This window comes from Hetaerina americana, unplaced genomic scaffold, assembly GCF_022747635.1.
Source record: "Hetaerina americana unplaced genomic scaffold, ioHetAmer1.1.p SCAF_4, whole genome shotgun sequence".
Classification (NCBI taxonomy): Eukaryota; Metazoa; Arthropoda; class Insecta; order Odonata; family Calopterygidae; genus Hetaerina; species Hetaerina americana.
The window spans coordinates 43013832-43035211 of NW_027286985.1; the positions used below are offsets into that span (position 1 = coordinate 43013832).

Consider the following 21380-nt stretch of genomic DNA (forward strand, 5'->3'; position numbering starts at 1 on the left):
TGAAAACATTCAAAATAATAAGTAATTTTCAGCATCTGTATTAATTCATCGAATACATACAACGCTGGTATTTCATTCAATGGAAACCAAGCCGAAAGTTCAGGCTTGGAAAATTTTTAATCGCAATGATGACAGACCGACTGCTTCTTTAGATCCGATAACAGTTTCGGAACCTTAAGAATCAGACGTGAAAGAGCAATTTTTTGCGCAATATTTTTGTATTGTTATATTTATAACATAGTACATATATAATATAATACTATTATATTACTGTTTTATCATATAATTGTGTTTATATTCCTCTATATTTTCAATTATTTTGAAAAAATTATTTCTCCTATTACAGCAGTAGAATGATCTCCTCCGCTTTGGGCTATAATCGTTTTTATCCTTCCCTTTAATTAATTAGCATATTTCATTACATTTTGGGGTGATGACATTGTATGGAGAAATTTAACTGAAGTCCGCGTTAACTCAACTCAGGCTCGAGCAGAACATCTTGCTGTCGTCAATAGGCATCAGTCACATTTACTGATGAGAAATTACTAATTAATACGCCAGAACCCTTACAATAAATAGCTCACCAAAGCTCTCAAAAGTTTTGAATGATGAATCAAGTTTTGCATCACATCCAAATTGGACTGCGCTGTATCTTAAATAAATAAATAAATAAATATATATATATATATATATATATTACACCGAGTGACTTATTGACGCGCTCCATATTAAACTTTCTGTCTGCTATTCACAAGTAGTATTTCCTGCGCCTTTTGATGGGTTTAAAAGACATAGCAATAGGCAACTGAGTGAATCCTGCTCTAGAACAAAAATAAATTACTAAAACACCTTTGTTTGTCGGTTATATTTGTTTTAAACTTTCCGCGCTAAAATTTTATGAACAAACAGAATATCTTCTCGTGAGCAAACATTTCACTGCAATCCCGAATAGTTGAGCATTTACAGTGGATGACTGTGATTATATATATATTGTGAAATCAATGGAAATTCTAGAGCACTTTCTATATTGAGTCACGCCGTATCCAGAGAGCAAGAGCATACGCAGATATATACTGAGCAGTACATTTTTAGACTTAAGTTCGGATTTATCGAAAAACTATGCGCTAATGGGTTGGTTATTATTTAGAACCAATATTGGTCATTTTTAGAAGTTTTTAGAACATTAAAATAACAAATACGACGCAGTATAGTCTAAAATTCAGAATGACCTTTACTTTATCAATAAGCTGTGGATCATATAAGAGGGGCTGATAGGAGAATAAAAGATTAATATTTATAGATATTCTCGCAGTTTGATTCTCAAGTTGCTTCTTGAACTAGCAATAACGATCCATTCAACTTAATGTGTAAGAAATCAAATCTTTCGTCCGTTTAATACAGCCCTTTTTCTTGGAAAATTTTCTCATGATTGCTCGGATCAACCTGCATGGAAACGAATCAGTCACATAGACTCAAAGGAAAACTCCTGCCACTCATGACTCTTATCCGAAGGAAGGCAAATGTAGATAGGGTTGGGCACCCATGGCCTGAGATTCCCGGGAACGGCAGAAGGAAAAATACATTAAAATTAGCTTTCCACTATACTTCTTCCAAAAGAAAATATGCGAGTACATTGACGTCCCAGTCCAGTTTTCATTATTTTCGTAACGGGAGAAAAGTCAGGCATTCATTGCCAATTAGTCGTTGTATTCCAGTAAAAGGTGGGATACGATAAAAATGGGAGGACCATAAAAATTCCTGGAAATGTAATTCACATTCATATTTCCGGCCATTAAGATCGCTTTTACAATTTATATCATCCGATGTTTGTCTCTCTCAATCTTTCTGTGCGTTGTTAAGGTACCTGACGTTATGGAATAATATGGGTGACATACGTAAGTATGGTTTTATGCCTTTTACCTTATGACTGCAGAGTTTTGATCCAAGTCCTTCACGATATGATGATCAAATAACCATTATAATAATTAAAATTCTCAGGTTTATTTGGGTAATCCCGAATTAAATTAGTGAATACGTATTTAGAACTAACAAAGATATATTTTCCTGTCCTCGGCAGGTACGTATATTTAACTCTCCCACAACTTTGAGTATCATTCCACATGGAAATGAAAAGCAAAGAACTGAGCAAGATATTACACGAAGATGAAAAGCAAGGAACTGAGCTCACGATGATGAAAAGAGAATAAAGGACAAATTCAAATCTTTAGACAATGAGATGCACGAGGAAATTTTAAATGTTGGGTACGGAAATATTAGAAGGAAGACAATATAGGGAAGGAAAGTCAAGGACCAGCAGGGCAGGCAAGTACCACCGACTAGAGGCCGCATTAAGGTAGGGGACTAGAGACCGCCTCGCTGGTTTACTTTTCGCGTCGGGAGTCATTTTCCTACCGTACGTTCCCTACTACAAATTTTCAGGTCACATAAGACCAGGCAACACTTTATAAAGTGGGCTACGGTAAGATCGCTTATGCAGGAAGGGATTTGAACGACCTACCACTTCAACCATCTTAAGAACTTGGGGTTTCCCTCACGAAACGTGCCTAGTGCGCTTGCAGTGTCACGGGAAATGAATTCATCTATATCCTGCCCGTCGCAGGAGTTTGACGGAACTAGGAGGAGAGGGAGACCGAGACTGAACCTCCATTGACGAAGTCCTCAACGGCGAGATCGATCGCGAAATCGACGAAAACATCGAGAGGGTCCGGGTGTGCGCGCATTATTCCGCGACTTTACTCCCCAATAGATCCTATCCGCTCGCATAAAAGAAGGTACTGCTAGTGAGCGGAGCTAAGCCTGGCCACTTCCCGACTTCGAAACTAGAATCATGCTGTGTTGCCACATCGTGCGATACCAATGATGCCGTGGCATCGGAGATGCAACTTAAGGTTGCATGGCCATGGATCAATAAAATTTTCCCCGTCTTGCTTTCCAATTCTGCATGACTTATCTAGGCATGGTGGTGGTCTATCGTATAAGTGGTTATGGCTCATTTTTGCTAATTCCTTTTTAACGCAAACAAGAGTCTCTGAGGTGGGTAAAATTAACACTTGTTCAACACTAAGTTTTCCGCTGACATGTGTATGTTATGTGTTTGCACTATCACCAAATCAGTAAAGGTTTTGCTTAGGAGCAACACTTCTTATCTAATCATCTCTAATGAAAACGAAGAAAAAAGGATCATAGGAAGAAAATGTATTACGATGTACTATTTACCTGCATATATTACACTGCATGAGACATTGAAAGTTTTATCTTACATTTCAGACTAGTTTAAGGGTACTTGTTAATCAATTTTCAACCTTGACTACCATCAATTTGCATAACTAACTAGGTGGTTTTTACCTCAAATTAGAAGGAGGGATAGAAAGACGCAGTTTCTCCAGCAACAAAAAATATCACATACTGAACTTCAGAAGACCGAAACGCTTAACTTGCAAAACAGAAGAAATAACAGATCTATTTAATGATGACAGGAGAATACTACTTTAAATGAAATCAAGAACAATAAGAAACAGCTGGTAATAGTGTTAAACGAATTCTGGTGAGAGGGACGTGTGGAGAGGATGAAGCGGTGCGAGATTGAGGAAACACTCCCTCCAATAAAAGTGTTTGCGAAATTATTGTGCAAGGTTACCTAAGAGATGAATGCGTAACAATGCTATTTCATCGTTTGCCAATCAAATATTCAAAGAGTGGTGATTCCGCTAGGACGACGTATCCCTGGAGAGAATCCGGTCCAGAGCCCAGACCCTGAGAATTTAGAAAACAGAAATCGAAAGGGGTGACGCCCCGACGCCACAGTAGTGTCCGATGGGACGGGTGCGGAACAAGAGTCGAGGGGGAGCGGGACTGCTCGATACGCCAGGGATGCGAGTGTGTTTCGAAAAAAAAGAGGAGGATCCCTCCGGTGAGCCAATGGCCGCGTTAGGTACCTTTTTCGAAAAAAAACAAGGAAAGAGACGCTTTTTGTTTTTTTTCAAACTGAATAAATGAAGTGGAGCAGGAGGAAATCCTCGCTCGCAACACCGGGGATACCGCCACATGAATAATCCGCTTTCCGTTTCAATTAATAAATGAAGAGCGTGGAAATGTCATCACTCCGCTCTCCAGAAACAAATCCTACTCATTAGAGTGGCGGAAAGTTGCCAAATTTTGAATTCAGCTAATATTAAAAAATATTAATTCAAACATGAAATTTATTTCATCATATAGAAGATATATCTATTGGATTATGGCATAGACGAATTAGGTCTACCTTACATTTAAAGTCTAGGATAGATGATATAATAAAAATAATTTAAGAGAAAATTTATGAGTTTCGCTCAATAAATTGTACCTAATACGGAATACCAACATTTACAAACGCTATCTTGATTATATCTAAATTTAAAAGAACTTAAAAATCTCATTTTTAGCTTTAATTGGAATAGAAAAAATAATTAGCTAAACTAATATCACTTGCATTTAACATCAACCAAAGACAATGTCCAACATAACATCTATAGGAAAGGTAATTTTTCAATTTCATTTTAAAAACCTGTCCAAATAAGTACTCCATTTCTCTGTGAACTGCTGACCCAAAGGTTGATGTGCAATACTTATGGGGTTACAAAAAAAGAGTTAAGCCTTGTTTAATTTTATCTATATCATTACCAAGCAATCTGCTACTCTATACTCAGCACGCATCAGAGAGCCCTTCTTAAATTCTTCGAAGTTATTTCTCTATCCTGATAGCAAAATATACGGAAACGAAGTCGCTACGGGTACTTCGTAATGAACTACTATGATCAAAATGTCTCTTGTTTTCAAGAATGTATTTCACTCATTATAAGTGTGTTCTTTCAACATATTAATTGCTTCAGTTCATATGCTGAAAAGCTTCTGAATCACACGTCTATGAGTTAAGCTCATGCTTTGCTTAAGGTTTTTGAACATTTCCCATGGCTACCGTGTTTTGGGACCATAAAGGCGAGTTGATTGTTGAGTTCAAGAACCTGGGGACAATAATTAATTCAGCTGTTTATTGTGAAACTTAAAGACGTTTTCGGAGAGCCATTCAAAGTAAAAGTAGAGGTATCCTGACTACTGGAATTGACAACTCCTTACAGTATAGGTGCAACCCAACGGCTCCTTGATCAATATAATGGGACATTTTCGATCACCCGCCACACAGTACCGACCGAGCGCCGGGTGACTTACATCTTTTCCCTGAATTGAAGAAGTTGCTTGGAGGGCATTGCTTTTAAACCAACGAGGAACTTCAAGACAACGTCAAGACTAATTGAAATTCCTTGGCGCCAACGTTTTATGAAGATGGTGTTATAAAGCTTGTTCACAGGCACAAAAATTCCTCAATCGTCACAGTTGTTACGTCAAAACGTAACCATAAGTATACATAACTTTTAGTAATAAGATAAATTTTTCATTCTCACTTGTCTTTTTTTATGGTTTATTGGAGAGTGAAAGAAACCGCCCTCGTATATTGTGATACAGTACGCAGAAAATTCATAAAAGCCAAGGGATTTCCAATTCTTTGAAAATAATTTTCAACTCATTAGGCAATAGAAATGTATTTGTAAACAGTTGATGACCCAGTCATACGAAGGAAGTCTTTGTTTTTATCAATAATTTTTCAGTTATTTTATATCAAAGGTAATTAAGTGAACCTTACAAAATGGAGGTTTCAATGAACTTAACCCTCACGATGAGGTCGGGCGACAGCATCAAGTATCGTGTTCACTTCATTCACCCGACACATATATGTCATTTTTAGCTTTCATATTTTTTCATACAAATTATACACACACTTCATATTGGGAATTCAACTATTCCATATTTGGAACCTTTCTCCAATACATATACTTCACGTCTCACGTCGGAATATAACATTCACTCAGAATGACATTTCAGGCCCGTCGGAATAGGTTGAGGGGAGGATAGCTGTCCTCCATATTCCCCATACCAAGGGGTACAGAGTTGTCGTTCTCTTCCCCTTAAAATAGCGATTTGTTGGTTTTCCCCACACAGAAAAATACTCTTGTCTGATCAGATGCCTGACATGGCGCGAATGGACCTAGGGAGCAATACGGACGCATGTGAAGTGGCGCAATAACAAAATAAAATCCAACGTACCGGGAAGGCTCAATGATGCTGTATTCTACTTTACTCACCCAATTTTCACACACGCTCAGCCAGCATTTAAAAATATAAGAATCTTGCCTGGTTGGATAAAATTAGAAGGATTGATCTTCCTGTATCTTCTGTCTTCATTGCAATGATATGAAAAGCACCATAAGCGGTGCATTTCTTCCCGGTCATTTATCACCAATAAACCAGACTTTTGTACGCATCACCAGCACCTGACACGGTTTTTGAGACGCAAGCATGGAAGCTAAGATTCCAATGCCGAATTCCGATTTTTATAAATTTTTAATTTTGGATATAAATTCTGGGACGTAGATTTATTCAGAATGGTGATATTTCTTATGAGTATGCAAATCTCGCCATCGACATCTTCCTACATATTTCTCATCTGTGTTTTTTATACGAAAAGTTATTTCGATATTACATATTTTTTTTTAGCACAGTACTCCAATAACCTGGGTTACTGAAGGTATTATCATTAGCTTTCCCAAGTGCTATTGTCACTTTGTATGTTTAAAGAGGGCTACGCGTACGGGAAGAAATTTTTCAAATGTTTTACTTAAATTTATTCTTTCCATCACCTCATTCAAGATACTTTTATCTGTTAAAGAATTCCGTACTCGCATCCCTCTCACCAATTCGGTTTCTTCCTCCCTTGACCATAACAAACATTCCCTAAATTTTTGCCTTTTAAAAATCACTCGCTTTCTTCAGACCCACTTCTTAAAAGCCTCTAAACTTTTTTATATTGACCTCTATTTCGTTTCTAAGTGCTTACAGAAATGCTCCACACAAGAATTTAGCCTACATTTTCTTTACCTCTCCACTTGCGCTCTCTTTCCTTCATGATCGTCATGTTCTACGTAAATAGGTCCTACTATAATACTAAAGTGTTAAATAGGAGACTTGGCTCAATATAAACGAAATTAAGTTCAGATTTATAGTAAAAAGTTCATTAGTTACAACACTACAGCCTGTACATCAATACTGAACAAACGCCTCATGTAATCAAATTCAGAATTTCCCAGTGCAACACGATTACCCCTTCCAACTCATACTTCATTTTGGGGGAATGATTTTATAACAAAAAAATAATTAATATCATATTAATTAACTGTATTCAGCCATCATTACTACTGTTAATGACAATATTTTTCCAAGAAATTTGTGAATTAAGAACTTTGGCGTTCCGATATTTAATGTTATTATTAACACATGGATGATAAAACAAAGGGATAAAACTGTCAAAATGTTAAAAAGAAAGAAATAACTGTTAAGATTAGGAAGTTATTCAAGGATAATTTTCATCCCAGGAGTTCTAAATTATCTGTATACGTTCAACACTAGGGCCTTCTTCAATAAAGGGGATAGAGTGAATAAGGTGAGGAAATAGTAAAATCATAGAATAACAACGAAAATATTAAATGAATTGTATGAAATGAAAGATTTCTGAAGTATCATGATAATCCCCACCAAGAAAAAAAGCAGGACTACATAGATATATAACGTGAATGTACGCAACGAAATTTGTAAGTCTTCTCCGTGGAGCAAAATACACCAAGAGGATTGGTTTTACGGAGCTAGTGTACGAAAACCTCGGGGAAAACACAAAAAACCGTCATGAGAGCGTAATTCACTCAAATTACTGCACAGGGAATAAACGTGAGAGGAGTTTAACTGCTTTAAAAGGCGTAGTTTCGTGGATCAGGTTTGAGCCCAAAACTGAACGCGAACACATTAAGTCACCTCAAGGCGGGCGAATTAATACAAGGTTTGACGTATTTTCATCACTCGCCTCCCCCATACCACTTCACTCCCTGTTGAGGATTACCGTCTTTAGGACTTCATTAATGTACATGTATTTGATATCAGTTATTTTATCTTAAATTCCTTTGTAATTAATTATTATTCGTATTTAGACAGTACATTTTTACCAACACAGACGTGCGACTATTTTTCCTACTTCATGATAAAAATGCTGTAAATTCAATCCTCAAGGACACAGGAAAGGAATATTGTTTTTTTTTGGTTAAAATTTAACGCTTTTAAAAATGCGAGAATACCAATTTTTAGGAAATTTCGTCATGGGACCCAATGCCTTGCAAATAGTTGTTGCGTTGCCGCATGAATCCGATCTAGCAACATTTAGTGACTCAAAGATGCCCACAATGGGTTCCGCTAGTACGCCAATGAAAATAAAAGTAGTTCAGCCTATTATAGAGTCCACGAAAGAAACAACCACTTTTAATATTCTACCGCTGGAATATTTCCCATCCGCAATCATTTCAAAAGAACTCAACTTGACAATCGAGTGTGCTGATTCAAGGGTGAATGGGCTTACAGTCCTTTTTAAATACGGTAATCTATAGTTCCGACCTGATAAAGTGAGTTTCAGGGAAAGTCCTTCATGGAATAAAGGAAAGAAAACAGTTTTAACCTTTAATTCCTTAAATCCTTCTACTCCCGATTCCGATTTTCTCTGTTTTCGGCTGTTTGGCCCTTATTTCTAGTAAGCACTAGTATTCCGAGCCTGACTATACAGTAGGAAAACCTCACTACCCATTCACCTGCAATATGATGTCGACATATTTCCACATCGGATGAACCCAAAAGGTAGAGAGGGCAATGGTGAAGAGATATTGCATTAGTTTGAGTATCGTCGACTGTAACAAAAAAGGGAACGAAGTGAAATAAAAACCAATCCATTGCGAACGTTACGCTAAGTACAACGTTTGTGCAAATTTTCGCGTATGCTAAGGTGCGGGCGAAGTAATAAATATTTTGTCTAGTTATTCAATAAACGATGTCCCAGAGAAATTCAATATTTCGTGGATAACTATTTTTGGGATTTATATTATATGTTATTATTACAATTTTATGCTCATGGAAAGGGATTTAAGTTTTCGCAAACGAATAACAAATTAATTCATTCGGCCCCTACTGACTCTAGCCCCTCACATGCGCTTGGCGGCATAGAACTTTAATCTGAACGACCGAAAGTAGTGTGACCGACCGCTAACCATAGCCGTAGTTCGTAAAAGCGTCATCCATTTTTTTCCATACCAATTTTTCACGAGACTCGATCGGAAAATTCGCACATGTCCGTCCACGAGGCGCAAATCGACTCTCGTTTCCCAGGAGAATGTTAAGACTCAGTACCATGGATGAAACCTGTCATGCTTTTTAAATTTTCAACGCCATCTCCCTTGCGATACGATTTCTACAATTTTTATTTCTCAGCCAGGAAGTGAATGTTGAGCCAACATTCGGCTGACAAAAATGTGAACGTGTCAAAGGTGTACATATCTCCGGTCGTGATTGCGTCGATGCGTGGCGAATTGATTGGTTAGCTACGAAATGGACTCAGATACCTCGGTTCAATCATTTTGGAATATTTCCGTTGACACACATGAGAGTACAGTGTTGTTTGATCCATTTTCTTTCGAGTTAGAAAGTGAAGGGGAAAATGCCGAGGTAGTTAGTTACCAAGTGAATATATCTACAATTAAATTTTACTTTTGAAGCTGCGACGAGGGCATTTGCAAGGGAGTAATACTATATGTTACCAGCCATATAGTATAGTATAGCCGTTGATTATTGGCATTCGGCGGTATTTAATTTTCCGGGAGTTCAAATTACCACACGTGATGACATACAGTCTGTCCCACAAAAGAAGTTATAATAAGCTCCTCGTCTTTTTTGACTCAAAAGGCGTTATTCAATTAGAGGTTGAGCCTCAGAAACAAAGAGTAAGCAGTAATTTTAACGTGGAACTCCTCGAAAGGCTGCGGAAAAGAGTGTAACGCGTCAGGAACGACATCTTTGCCAGCTGGAGGGTGCACCGCGACATCGTGCCGCCCCACACTGTCTTCCTCGTGACCGAGTACCTGACCAAGCACAAGGTGGCCGCGCTGCCATTGCTGCCCCACAGGCCCGATGTGGCCCTGATGGGATTCTCTTTGTTCCCAAGAATAAAAAGGAGATTGAAGGCAGCCATTTTTGAACGCTGAATAACGTCAAAGAGGCTGTGACGAGGTGCCTAAACTAAGATCCCATTGACGCCTACCAAGAAACGTATCGCGACTGGTAGAGGCGTTGGCATCGGCGCGTCGATGTACCAGGGGGATATTTTTGAGAATTTTTGGTAATTTGTACTTCTAAATGCAATAAATGTTTTCCCCAGAATTATTCAACTTAATTTTGGGACATACCATGCATGATCTTATAGCCACGAGTTGTTCGAGGGAAAAAGGTTTCAGCACAACTGGACGCTATACATTGGCAGCGTGGAGAAATGGAGATGATGGAGTTTTTAGGCAACATGAAGGCAGTGAGTATTTATATGAAAACAAAGAAAGGAAAGTTTTAGGGAAAATTAGATGAAGTTCAAAAACCCATCTTTAATCGATGTATGTAAAAATGTATCCGATCGAATTAATTCGATTCGAATTTATAGATGTATGTACCTTGTAAAACTGTATTCGATCAGTTCGGCTTACCTTCATGGTTTGGTCTAACCTACTAATGTGACGCGTGACTAAAAGTTGTCGCCTCAGCATTAATTTCACATCACCACAGAACGTAGGACGGCAGTGATGATTTACCCCTATGATGACAACGAGGGCATCGAAACCAGTGAAGATACGAAGAAAGAAATCATGAAATTAATAGACCCGAGTAAAACCGGCATAAAAGTCACCAAACTAACGAAAATCAAGGACAAGGGAGTTAGACTGGAGGCGGAAAATCATGATTTGGAACTGAAACTGAAAGAATATCAATGTGTTAACCAGAACATCCTGAAGATACGCAGACAGGTTAAAAACAAGCCAAGAATATGTATTACTGGCGTTAACTCGAACCTATCTGAAGACGACATACTGAAGTGTATCAGGAAACAAAACGACCTATTGGATACGTGCCACCTTAAGCTAATCTTCAAGTTTGGGAAACGGGAAAGTACAAGAGTAAATTGTGTCATTGAAGTAGACTGTGAAACTAGGAAAACCTTGAACAACTTAAAAAGGGTCTATACCGGTTATGACTCACATAAAGTAAGTGATTACATCAAAATCACTCAGTGCTTTAAATGCCAAATTTCGACCACATTTCGAAGAACTACAATGCAGCAAACTCTGTGTGTGCCCATTGCTCCGAGGAGCACACTACTAAGGAATGCAAGAAGAATGAAGAAACACCCACCTGTGCAAATTGTAAATTAGCCAAGATCGAAGACTGCAACCATAAGGCGTCAGATATTAAATGTGGTATGTACCAAAGAAGGCTGCTGAACTTAATAGAGACAATTGACTATGGAGGCATCTAGAAATAGCCTTATATTAGCACAAGTCAATCTACAAGGTGCAAAGACGCCAACAGACGAACTAAGAGTAGTAAAGGAGCAGCTTCATTTAGACATTTGCCTTGCTCAAGAACCATATATGTTCAAAACACCTAACAGTAATTGGATTATTCCAGGACAGGGCCTTAAAACGAGAATTGTGCCCACCAGGTCAATAAATAGAGGATATGCAGCTATTATTGTGTTCAATGAAGACCTTGATATTCTGGAAATTACAAACTTTAAGAATCAGTATATCGTTGTTGCAGAAGTGGAATCTCTCTTAGAATCCTTTATCTTGGTCAGTGCTTACTTCCCGCCAAGCCGTGACATTATTCCTTTTCTTTCGCAAAATCGCTCAATAATAGATCATTTTAAGAACAAACAATTGATAATATCTATGGATTCTAACGCCAAGAGTGAAACTTGGTTTAATTCAACATCTGACACTTGGGGAAACCTCCTAGAAGAACTAATCTCTTCGACCAACCTGTTTATATTAAACCAACCTGGCGAACCGGAAACTTTTTATAGTCTAAACGGCTCATCTAATATCGATCTAACTTTAATAAGTTCCCCACTTCTTAGAAAGATTAATGAGTGGAAGGTCATGCCTGATGTAATAACAAGTGATCATAGGCTACTATTGATAAAAATTAAGGATGGCAAGAAGATATCGACACCACAAAGAAGATTCAACTTTGGTAGCGTGAATTGGGAAAAATTCAATGATAGCTTCTTAAAAAAACTAGTCCATATTGATAGACATTTACTTTGGATTCCCCACTCAAAACATATCGATGAGCGGATTTCTAACTTAACTTCTGCCATTAGCGACACGATGATGGAAAACATTCCGATTTACATCAAGCTCGATAATCAACACCCTTGGTGGACCGCTAAATTAGAACGCATGAAAGAAGTCGTGAACAAACTTCGCAAAGTCTACCAAAAGTGTAACTCTCAGGTTAAAAATATCTTTCGTTGCAGACATAAAACCAAGTTAAAGGACTATAAGCTCAAGATCAAAGAATCCAAACGTAAATCTTGGGAAATATTTAGCTCAAGAAATCTTAGCAACAATGCTTGGGGATTCGTCTACAAACTATTTGCTGAAAAAGTTAAACTACCCGCGATACTTGGAACTTCTATCCTTGAGGACGGTAGCATCCCTCTTACGGAGGAAAAAATTAAAATATCATTAAACACCTTATTGCCCGACGATACAGCTGACAATTACGAACAATCGATTATTAGGGAGGAGTCACTAATTATGCCGGACACCCCAGACATGGAACCGTTCAACGAGGACGATATATCATTAGTGGTCCAACAAATCAAACCCAAGAAGGCACCTGGACATGACCAGATACATGGAATCATATTAAAAAAACTAGCCGGAAGCCTAGTCAAATTCATTACAAACATCTTTAACGATTTTCTCATGTTTTCCTATTTCCCAGACTCATGGAAAATCGGAACCTTGCATACCATCTTAAAATCTAAGGAAAAGGATCCATCTGAACCTTCCTCATTCAGGCCAATCACACTGCTTCCGGATCTGGGCAAAACATTTGAAAGAGCTATCAAGGGCAGAATTGAAGCTTTTTTCAACAACACGCTCTACCACCCTAACCAATATGGATTTAGGAGAGGGAGAAGCACTTCGGATGCCATTCACCATCTTTTACGGTTAATCGACAATCAAAGCAAATATACCATCGTCATCTTTATCGACATCAAAGGTGCATTCGATTCCGTTTGGTGGCCTTCAGTTATACAGGAGCTCAAGACCCTAAGGATCCCAGCTAATCTAATAAAGCTTCTGATCAGCTATTTTAATAATAGAGAGGTCAGATACTCCACGCAAAAAACAAAAACAAGCAAGATTTTAACAAGAGGCTGTCCACAGGGTCGGTTCTTGGTCCGTTATTCTGGAATCTTATAACCAACCAGGTACTTAGAAGAGACTTCCCTATTGGGTGCGAGCTCATTGCCTTCGCAGACGACATGGCCCTGACTATATAAGCAAGCACCAGAGCCAAAATGGAACCCATGATTGCGGAATGTATGTATATAATTGAAAAATGGGCAACTGAGAACAAGTTAACGATATCGACTGCTAAAACCCAATACATGATCTTCGGAAGTAAGATGGCTAGAAACCCTACTGTGAAAATTTATAATAAAAACATAAAAAGGGCTTACGTATTTAAATACCTCGGAATTATGTTAGACGAGAAATTATCCTACCAAGCCCATATTAACTACACCACCAATAAAATAAAGAAAATTTTCCAGGCAGCTCGGAGATACTGCAGATTTAAGTTCGGCACTGGCTCCTTAATAACCATCTACAAAGGAGTAACAATTCCAATCGCCACCTATGGCTGCGATATTTGGGTTCATAAGATCAACCTAAGTAGAATCGACCGTAAACTAAAAGAAGCTCCAAGGCCCTGCCTGTTATCAATATGTAGGGGCTACTCTACGGTCAGCACTGATGCGTTGTGTATAATTTGCGGGCTACCACCCTTAAAATACGAGATCCTGGAAAGAAATGCTATGATCAAATTACAATCTGGACAAAGGGCTACACACTTCAATCTTGAACTTGATGAAAATCAATATATAAGGAAAAACGTCTTAAAAAAGAGACTGAGGGAAGAATCCATCATTCAGTGGCAATCTGACTGGGATAACAGTGATAAAGGCTCATACACAAAGGACATTTTCCCTGTTATTTGCAATAGATTAGAACTAAAAATCAACCTTTCACACAAATGTACCCAAATGCTATCAGGCCATGGAAAATTTTCAAATTACCTTCACAAAATTGGGAAATCGAGAACTAACCTATGTGATATCTGCTTAACAGAGGACACCGCCAAACACAGAATTGAAGAATGTATCCGTCATGAAAAAACAAGACTAGAAATATGGCATAATATGGCGGTGAAGAAAATTAAATTGCGCGAAATAGTATTATTCTGCTTAAACACCAATTGTAAACTCCTATTTGATTTCGTCACATGAGTGGTAATTAAGCAATGTAAGCAGACACATCTAACACATTTTACTGTCAGTGTAAATTTTCCTATTTAACGTGCTCTACAACTAGGCGAAAAATCAAAATATATCATACATTCACGATACAATTTATTATTATCTGTATATATTATGTTGTATGTTTCTGTACTTGTGCTGATTATTGTGAAAATATGTACTAATTGTACTTGAAGTGCCTAAATTCTAATGTTCTGTGTATTCTGTGAATGGTTGTGTGTAATTCCAAATGTATTATTATGTATGTTTTGGATACTTGAGAGTTTATGCAAATAACTGTTTAAAAATCTCATATCGGGTAACTTTGGCGATTGAAGAAAAAAGGGGAATTTAAGCGTGAGCAGGTATCCCCTCAATCAACATATAGCAGTGTTGTATAACTATGTATGTTGCTACTGGAATAAACTATTGATCTACGGGGAGGAGACTCACCGTAGAATTAAAAAAAAAACTACCTAGTGTCGGTGTGGAGTAGTCATTGACAAGCTTCACATGCTGCATTGACGCGTTTCCTGCCGAGGAAAAAATGATTGAATCGACGCTGAAAAAGGGAAACCCAATAAGTCATTATCATCGAGCAGGTAAAAAGCAATCCCTCCGCTGCGCTCTCGCTCCCCATCCCTCGCTTGTCGCTCAGGTCCTGGGGAGGGGGGGATTAGGGGTGCATGTCACGGCCTTTATTCCAGACGTCGAACCACCCACCTCCATTCCCAAACACCCGCCAAAGTCTACTTGTATCTCCTCGAGACATCAAAGATAATCCAAGAAGGGATTAGAGGGCTCGCGTGGAGATTTATTTTTTTTACCGCCCCGGGAAACCCACTTGTATTTTCATTTTTTTCCCTCAAATCCATTAATGTGTGTGACGTCAACGCTCGCAGCTGAAGCTGAGAGAGTATCAAAGAGGACGGGGGTTGAGGGGAGGTGTGAAGTTTAGGGGAGGAGAGGAAGGGGGAGAGGGAGAGATGGAAAGAAGGGAAAGGGGTGCCGGAGGGTAGGAGCAGATGCCGCATGGGTGCCTGATACGGAGGCCTGAGGGTGACGTGGCATTTAAACCTTTTTACCCGAGAGCAAACTCCAATCTGAACCTCCCGAAAGGTTGTTGCGCCGATGATTTGTTTATCATCCCTGAGTCGCAGGGCGGCGAAGGAGCCGCGGAAAGTTCTCTTCCCGTCCTTATCGCTTTTAGTCCTCGAGAGCGAGTAAGCCGGTGCAGGATGGGGGGGGGGAATGGGGTCGGTACACACGTGTCGCGTTATCTGGTTGTGGATAAGGAGACGCTCGGAAACATTACCGTTCTGAGACAATCTTTTTACTGAACTTTCACCGTCTTCCTCGCTACGTCATGAATCAACTCTTCCCCGTCGTGAATGCATAATTTCGGCTCTCAAGTGATTTTCAGCAACATTCCGATGCACGGGGCCACGCGAGAATTTCAGATTTCATTACGCGCTGACGCTTCTTCGGTGGACGAAACATCCTACAGGGAAATACGTGCCTTATGGTACTATCCCAATTGATATATTTCAATATTTACTATCGATTTTCAATTGTTTTTAAGTAGTCGATACATCTTTGGTCGTTAGTTATTATCGATATTCTGGATAGAATTGATGTACGATAACCGATTAGAGGGCAAAAAATGCCTCATGTAGCTGATCTGACTCGATCGATATATTTTTATGTTGACGAAGTCAATTTGGATTACTTTAAGCAACCTATCGATAGTCAATCATCATTGTCAAATACCATGATAAACTCGAGATAAGATATCGCCTATAAACTCAATATGCATGATCTAATTCGATAAATATGTAATTTTCGCTTTTGCTCAACACACCCGGAAATTTCTGCCGATGTAGATGTATTGTCGTCACCTCAATATTTACTTTTGTCGAAGGCCGAAACAGGTAGTTGAGAAACACCCGTAGACAACGCTAGATGATTATAATTCAAATGAAAAGGATCGTATCTCATAATTTACCCAGAATTCCGATCACAATTGATGAAGGGCACTCACTAAATTAAACGACTATCCATTGAAAATGAACAATTGTACTATACCCAGAAATCTGTTTTAATGGCAGGACGCATTTTAATATTTTACACTTCCACGAAGTGAAGCCAGAAGGGTGACTAGAGTTTAAATAAGGATTGCCACATAGTAAATCGGTTCGTAAAGTTAGGAATGTGAGTTTGGCTGAAAATCTTAGAATAGTAAGATAGATAAAAACATTATGTAAGAATAAATTCGATTTCAATTATTTTGCAATGCCTCACAATACCTTAACCGTGTACTTGAATCCTTTTAGTAAAAACATGATTTTATTTTTTATGCCATTCAATTCAGTAGAACAGATATTTTTCAGTCGATAGCAATTTTATTAAGCACCCACAATATTATTCCTTTTATCGAATAGATATTTATTAGATTTAAATATAAATTAACCACAGACTTGAGGCTTTTCAAGTGATGGTGGGGAGAAGAATGGACAAAATGAAATTGATTGAAGGTAAGACAAACGATGTGGGTCTATGGATAGTAGTGGAAGGGAAACGACTGCTGGGAGAAATTCCAGATGGGCAAAACAAGTTGATGCTGGTGATACTGAGAGGAAATGGGACGTTGAAGGCAGTAACAGAAAGGAGAATGCGGGGAAAAGGAGTGAGATGGAGGAAAAGAATGGGTATTCTGGATACTTTCAAGGGAGGTAGAAAGTATAGAGAGTTATTCTATATACTATATTCTATAAATAATGAGTTATTTTAATATTTATCATGGGCTTTAATGATACATTGTGCCACACTAGCCAAGGCGTTGGTGTATAGCAGTGTATGGTGCCAGGGTTCACCAGCCAGAACCCAGTGGGCTATTCCTGATAAAAAATGACTTGATTTCACATTCCTGTACTGCATTTAAATTGAAAAAGATAGTTTCGGCTCAGTACCCGCCTTTAGGCAGGCGCTGCTAAGACCACAGCAAGGCCTATAGTATTTATCATCACATACATCCACAATCCATGAATTCTTTCGATCGAGAAGAGGAAGTTCGATCGTTATCAAAAGTATATGTCCATTTCATTGGATCGCGGTAGTCCAGGGAAGAGTTGGACTGCTGACAGGATGGCCTGGGTTCGATTCCCGGGCAAGGCTTTGAACTATATGATTTTTCGGGTACGAGATACTCCTGGGCAACCATAACTAATTCAGGGAAAGGAACTGGCCGGTGATGTGTGAATGTCACACGCCGTCGGGCTTAGTACTGGGTGAACCATCACCAACCAAACCGACCCTATGATTGATTTCTATGTTTTTGGCTTTTCTGCCAGTTTCACCAAGCATAGTTTTTTTCTATTCATAAAACTATTTTATGTCGTGCGATTTTTCCAAAAAACACACTTTCATGTACCTGTTCTACATATTAGTAAGTGAAAATAAACTGTTTTGTATGGATAATTGTGAAGGAAATAATTAAAATATAAATAATTAATCGATTAAAACTGTCATATTGACCTTCTCCCCGGAGAACATAGTGAAATTAATAGGACTCGAAAATATGTTCAACCAGATGGGGTCATTGATTATATTTACGATGTTTGAGTCAAGTACTGCTCGAATCTTTAAATATTGGGTTAGTCCAAGCCTAATGTGTTATTCATGCATGAACTCGCAACATGGCTTAAATGCCGCGCATGTTAGTAAACAAATCCACTTAGACCAGAGCAAAACCTCTCTCCATCAATGACATTTGCATTATATATTTCACCTTTCGCTTGAGTGAGGTCTAAGTGCGTGCGACTCCAATGCTATGGAGCCACCGAAACTAACTTTCACTTTTAATGATTAACCCCCAGCGCGTGTTGCGTTGTCGGCGAAGATGTAACGTAGGGAACGCTTCCGTAAATCCTCGCCCCCGGCGGTTTGGCGCTGCAAGGCAGCCTTTACAAGAGAGCCACCATAAATCGCGAGCCCACGTGCGTTTGAAGTTTTGTTTTTCCGAGCATTAATTACTCGGAGACTTCCCCCGCCCCTCTCTTCCTCTTCCTATAGAGATATAAATTTACACACATACACGCACACATATCCCTATTTCACTCGCAACTCGACGAGCCCGTACACTCGTTTTATTTCCATTTATTTTCACTCAGAAAATTTAATACACTTTTTTAAAAACCTCGTTGTGGTTGGAGTAGTGTTTTGACATTTTATGCAATGCCTGGATGGCAAATTTAAAAAAAAATGTTTCTGAATAAGATAATGAGGTCTCGTGACAAGCAATTATGCTTCATTATTTTTTTCCGAGGATTGTATTTTCTCTGTTATTTTTACAGATTGTGCTAATCTTGACTTCTCTTCTTTCTACTGCTTGATCTCACCATGAAATAATCTTGACTTCTCTCCTTTAGGAATTAGGCGATGTAAGAGAATCCATAATTAGAATCTCACAGAAAATTAAAGACGGCTAAGATCTATCCATCTTTTTGCCCATCTTGTACCATGTTCTTGAAGGAAGATGTTTGCATATCTTCTTTACATTAATTCAGTTGCACATCTATTATTTTATTTTGAACTACAATTTTATAAAAGAATCATTTATAAAAACGACAGCATTTCATTTTCAAATTTTCATAATATACATAAAACGACAATGATAACACTTGAGTGAACCTAATAATTAGTTTTAATTACTTAGATTCGAGCTTCTCTACATTGAATGTTGTGAGAAGAGGGCAATCAGGAAAGTGGAAAGAAACAATCTGGAGGTGATCTACTATATATGTGTGTTAGAGGAAAATGGCTTAAACAAGCCTGGTAGAAGGAAAAAGTAATGAAAAAGTGTTAGAAGTGAAATATAATAGATCGCTGTTTAGAAAAAGAGAAAAAAGAAAGGCAAAACTGACTGGACATGTACTGAGGTGTAACCCACGCCTTAAAAATACATTTGAAGGAAAAATTGAAGGAAAAAACCAAGAGGGCGTCCTAGAGCTGCTTTCTTCAAGGATAAGAGATTTACTTGGCATTATATGCCAGCCTGAAGGATACAGCAATGGATAGAGAGGGGTGGTTAATGCGACAAGACATTTGTGCCTTTCGTGTATGATTGATGTTATTTAATACGTCATTTAATCAATAATAAACAAGAAATTAACAGCTTAAGATAAAGCATGTCATTGCTAATTACAAAATGGTGCAATAGAGAACACACGCTAAAATAACATTGAGAGGGCAGTGCAACGGAGAAAAAACAAAAGCACCAATAAGATGTGAGAAGGGTCACATTGAAATTCAAAAAGAAGCTCCCAGGGTATATTGATGAAATTACATTTCTTGAATTATTTTTATGCTCACAATTCTGTGAAGAAATTAAACATTAGCGTTTGAAGGTTCAACTAACGACATTGACCTAAAAGTAAATGAAACAAATTAATTTTCTTAATTAACTAAATTGGTGTTAATTCCCGTCAATGTGATGGAAAGGTGAACAAGAAAAAGTGAGAGTGACTATAATGAAAAGTCGTGACCACTTAAATTAATTACTCGTAATCAAATACAGGATGAATTAAATATGTACATCTCACCTATACGTTGCGACACATTCCGCGTCGTATGTTATAATTTCAAATTAATTTTGCATATGCTGTCGCACGAATTATAACGCTATTCTAAAAACAATATTATTTAATCTCTTGTTAGATGAATTATTTATTTATGTTTTTACTTAGTTAAATATGTATTTTCGAGGTTTTCAATTTCCTGGCATCTCACCAAAAAAGTCACAAGAATTAAAATTATTTTCCCCTTTCAATTTTAGGTAATAAAAAATCAGAGCAATCCCGGCAACTTAACAACTAATAAAAAAAAATATGATGCATAAAATTCTATTTTCTTCCCATATACTAATTAAGAAGCTTACAGTGAACTCCGCGTTTTATTTCGAAATTTGCAAATTCCCTTTTAACTAACTTTATAACTTTTTCAGGTCTTATTATTCACATAAGCACTTATCCACTTATTCACTTTTTAGGAGTGCGTGCTGCAACTAATCTATTACCGAAATGATGTACGAATTGATCAGCGGTATTACTTATTTATTATTTATTTTATGCTTTCATGAAGTAAAAACATTTCTAACATTCTTGAATCTATGCATCACATATTATTAATTTTTATTAGACATTTGTGTTATGAAATATTCCTTAATCCTAACTTCATAGTAGCCAGTGTAAAGGAATATTTCATAAGATATTAGAAATATTTTTAACTATGCTTTAAGAAGTAACTTTAGTTTTACTACTATGAGTAATGTGGCTGCACTAATTAAGATAATTTCAATGAACTCCATCACGATGGTTTTCTCGTTATTTACTAATGTGACCTTTTGGTAATAAAGTTAAAAAGTCTCCTTTTGGGTCGGAGTCGGTGAGTCTATTGGAGCGCAGGGCCCATTGAGCGGATCCCTGTCCCCCCGCCTCGGGGTCCGAACCCCAATATTGATAATCGAGAGCGGCAAAGGAGAGAGCCAGCCGTTCGGGTTGAATTCTCCCTCTGGCACGAACTTTCGAAAGTTTTCCCGACAGGTGAACGGTGGCCTTCCCTGTTTAGATTTCCCGAATTTGAGAAAAACGCTGGGGTGCTTCCAGGAAAGGCTCCACTCTTAAGAGAGCCAGAGGGGATATTCCACGAAGGCATTCAATAGGAAACTTGCCATTCTCGGTGGTTGACCATAAGTACTTCTCCGCAGACCATATTTCGAGCGGGTCACTCCTAATATTGAGTGATCGTGGAAGAGCTTCAAGGTGGGGCA

At 38.1% G+C, this 21380-nt stretch overlaps 1 protein-coding gene across 3 annotated transcripts in view; it reads right to left on the bottom strand.

The window, feature by feature from the left end:
- The window catches only part of LOC139691872 (uncharacterized), a 694584-nt gene that overhangs the window by 25307 nt on the left and 647897 nt on the right, over positions 1–21380 (bottom strand). The gene's annotated exons all lie outside the window — the stretch shown is intronic.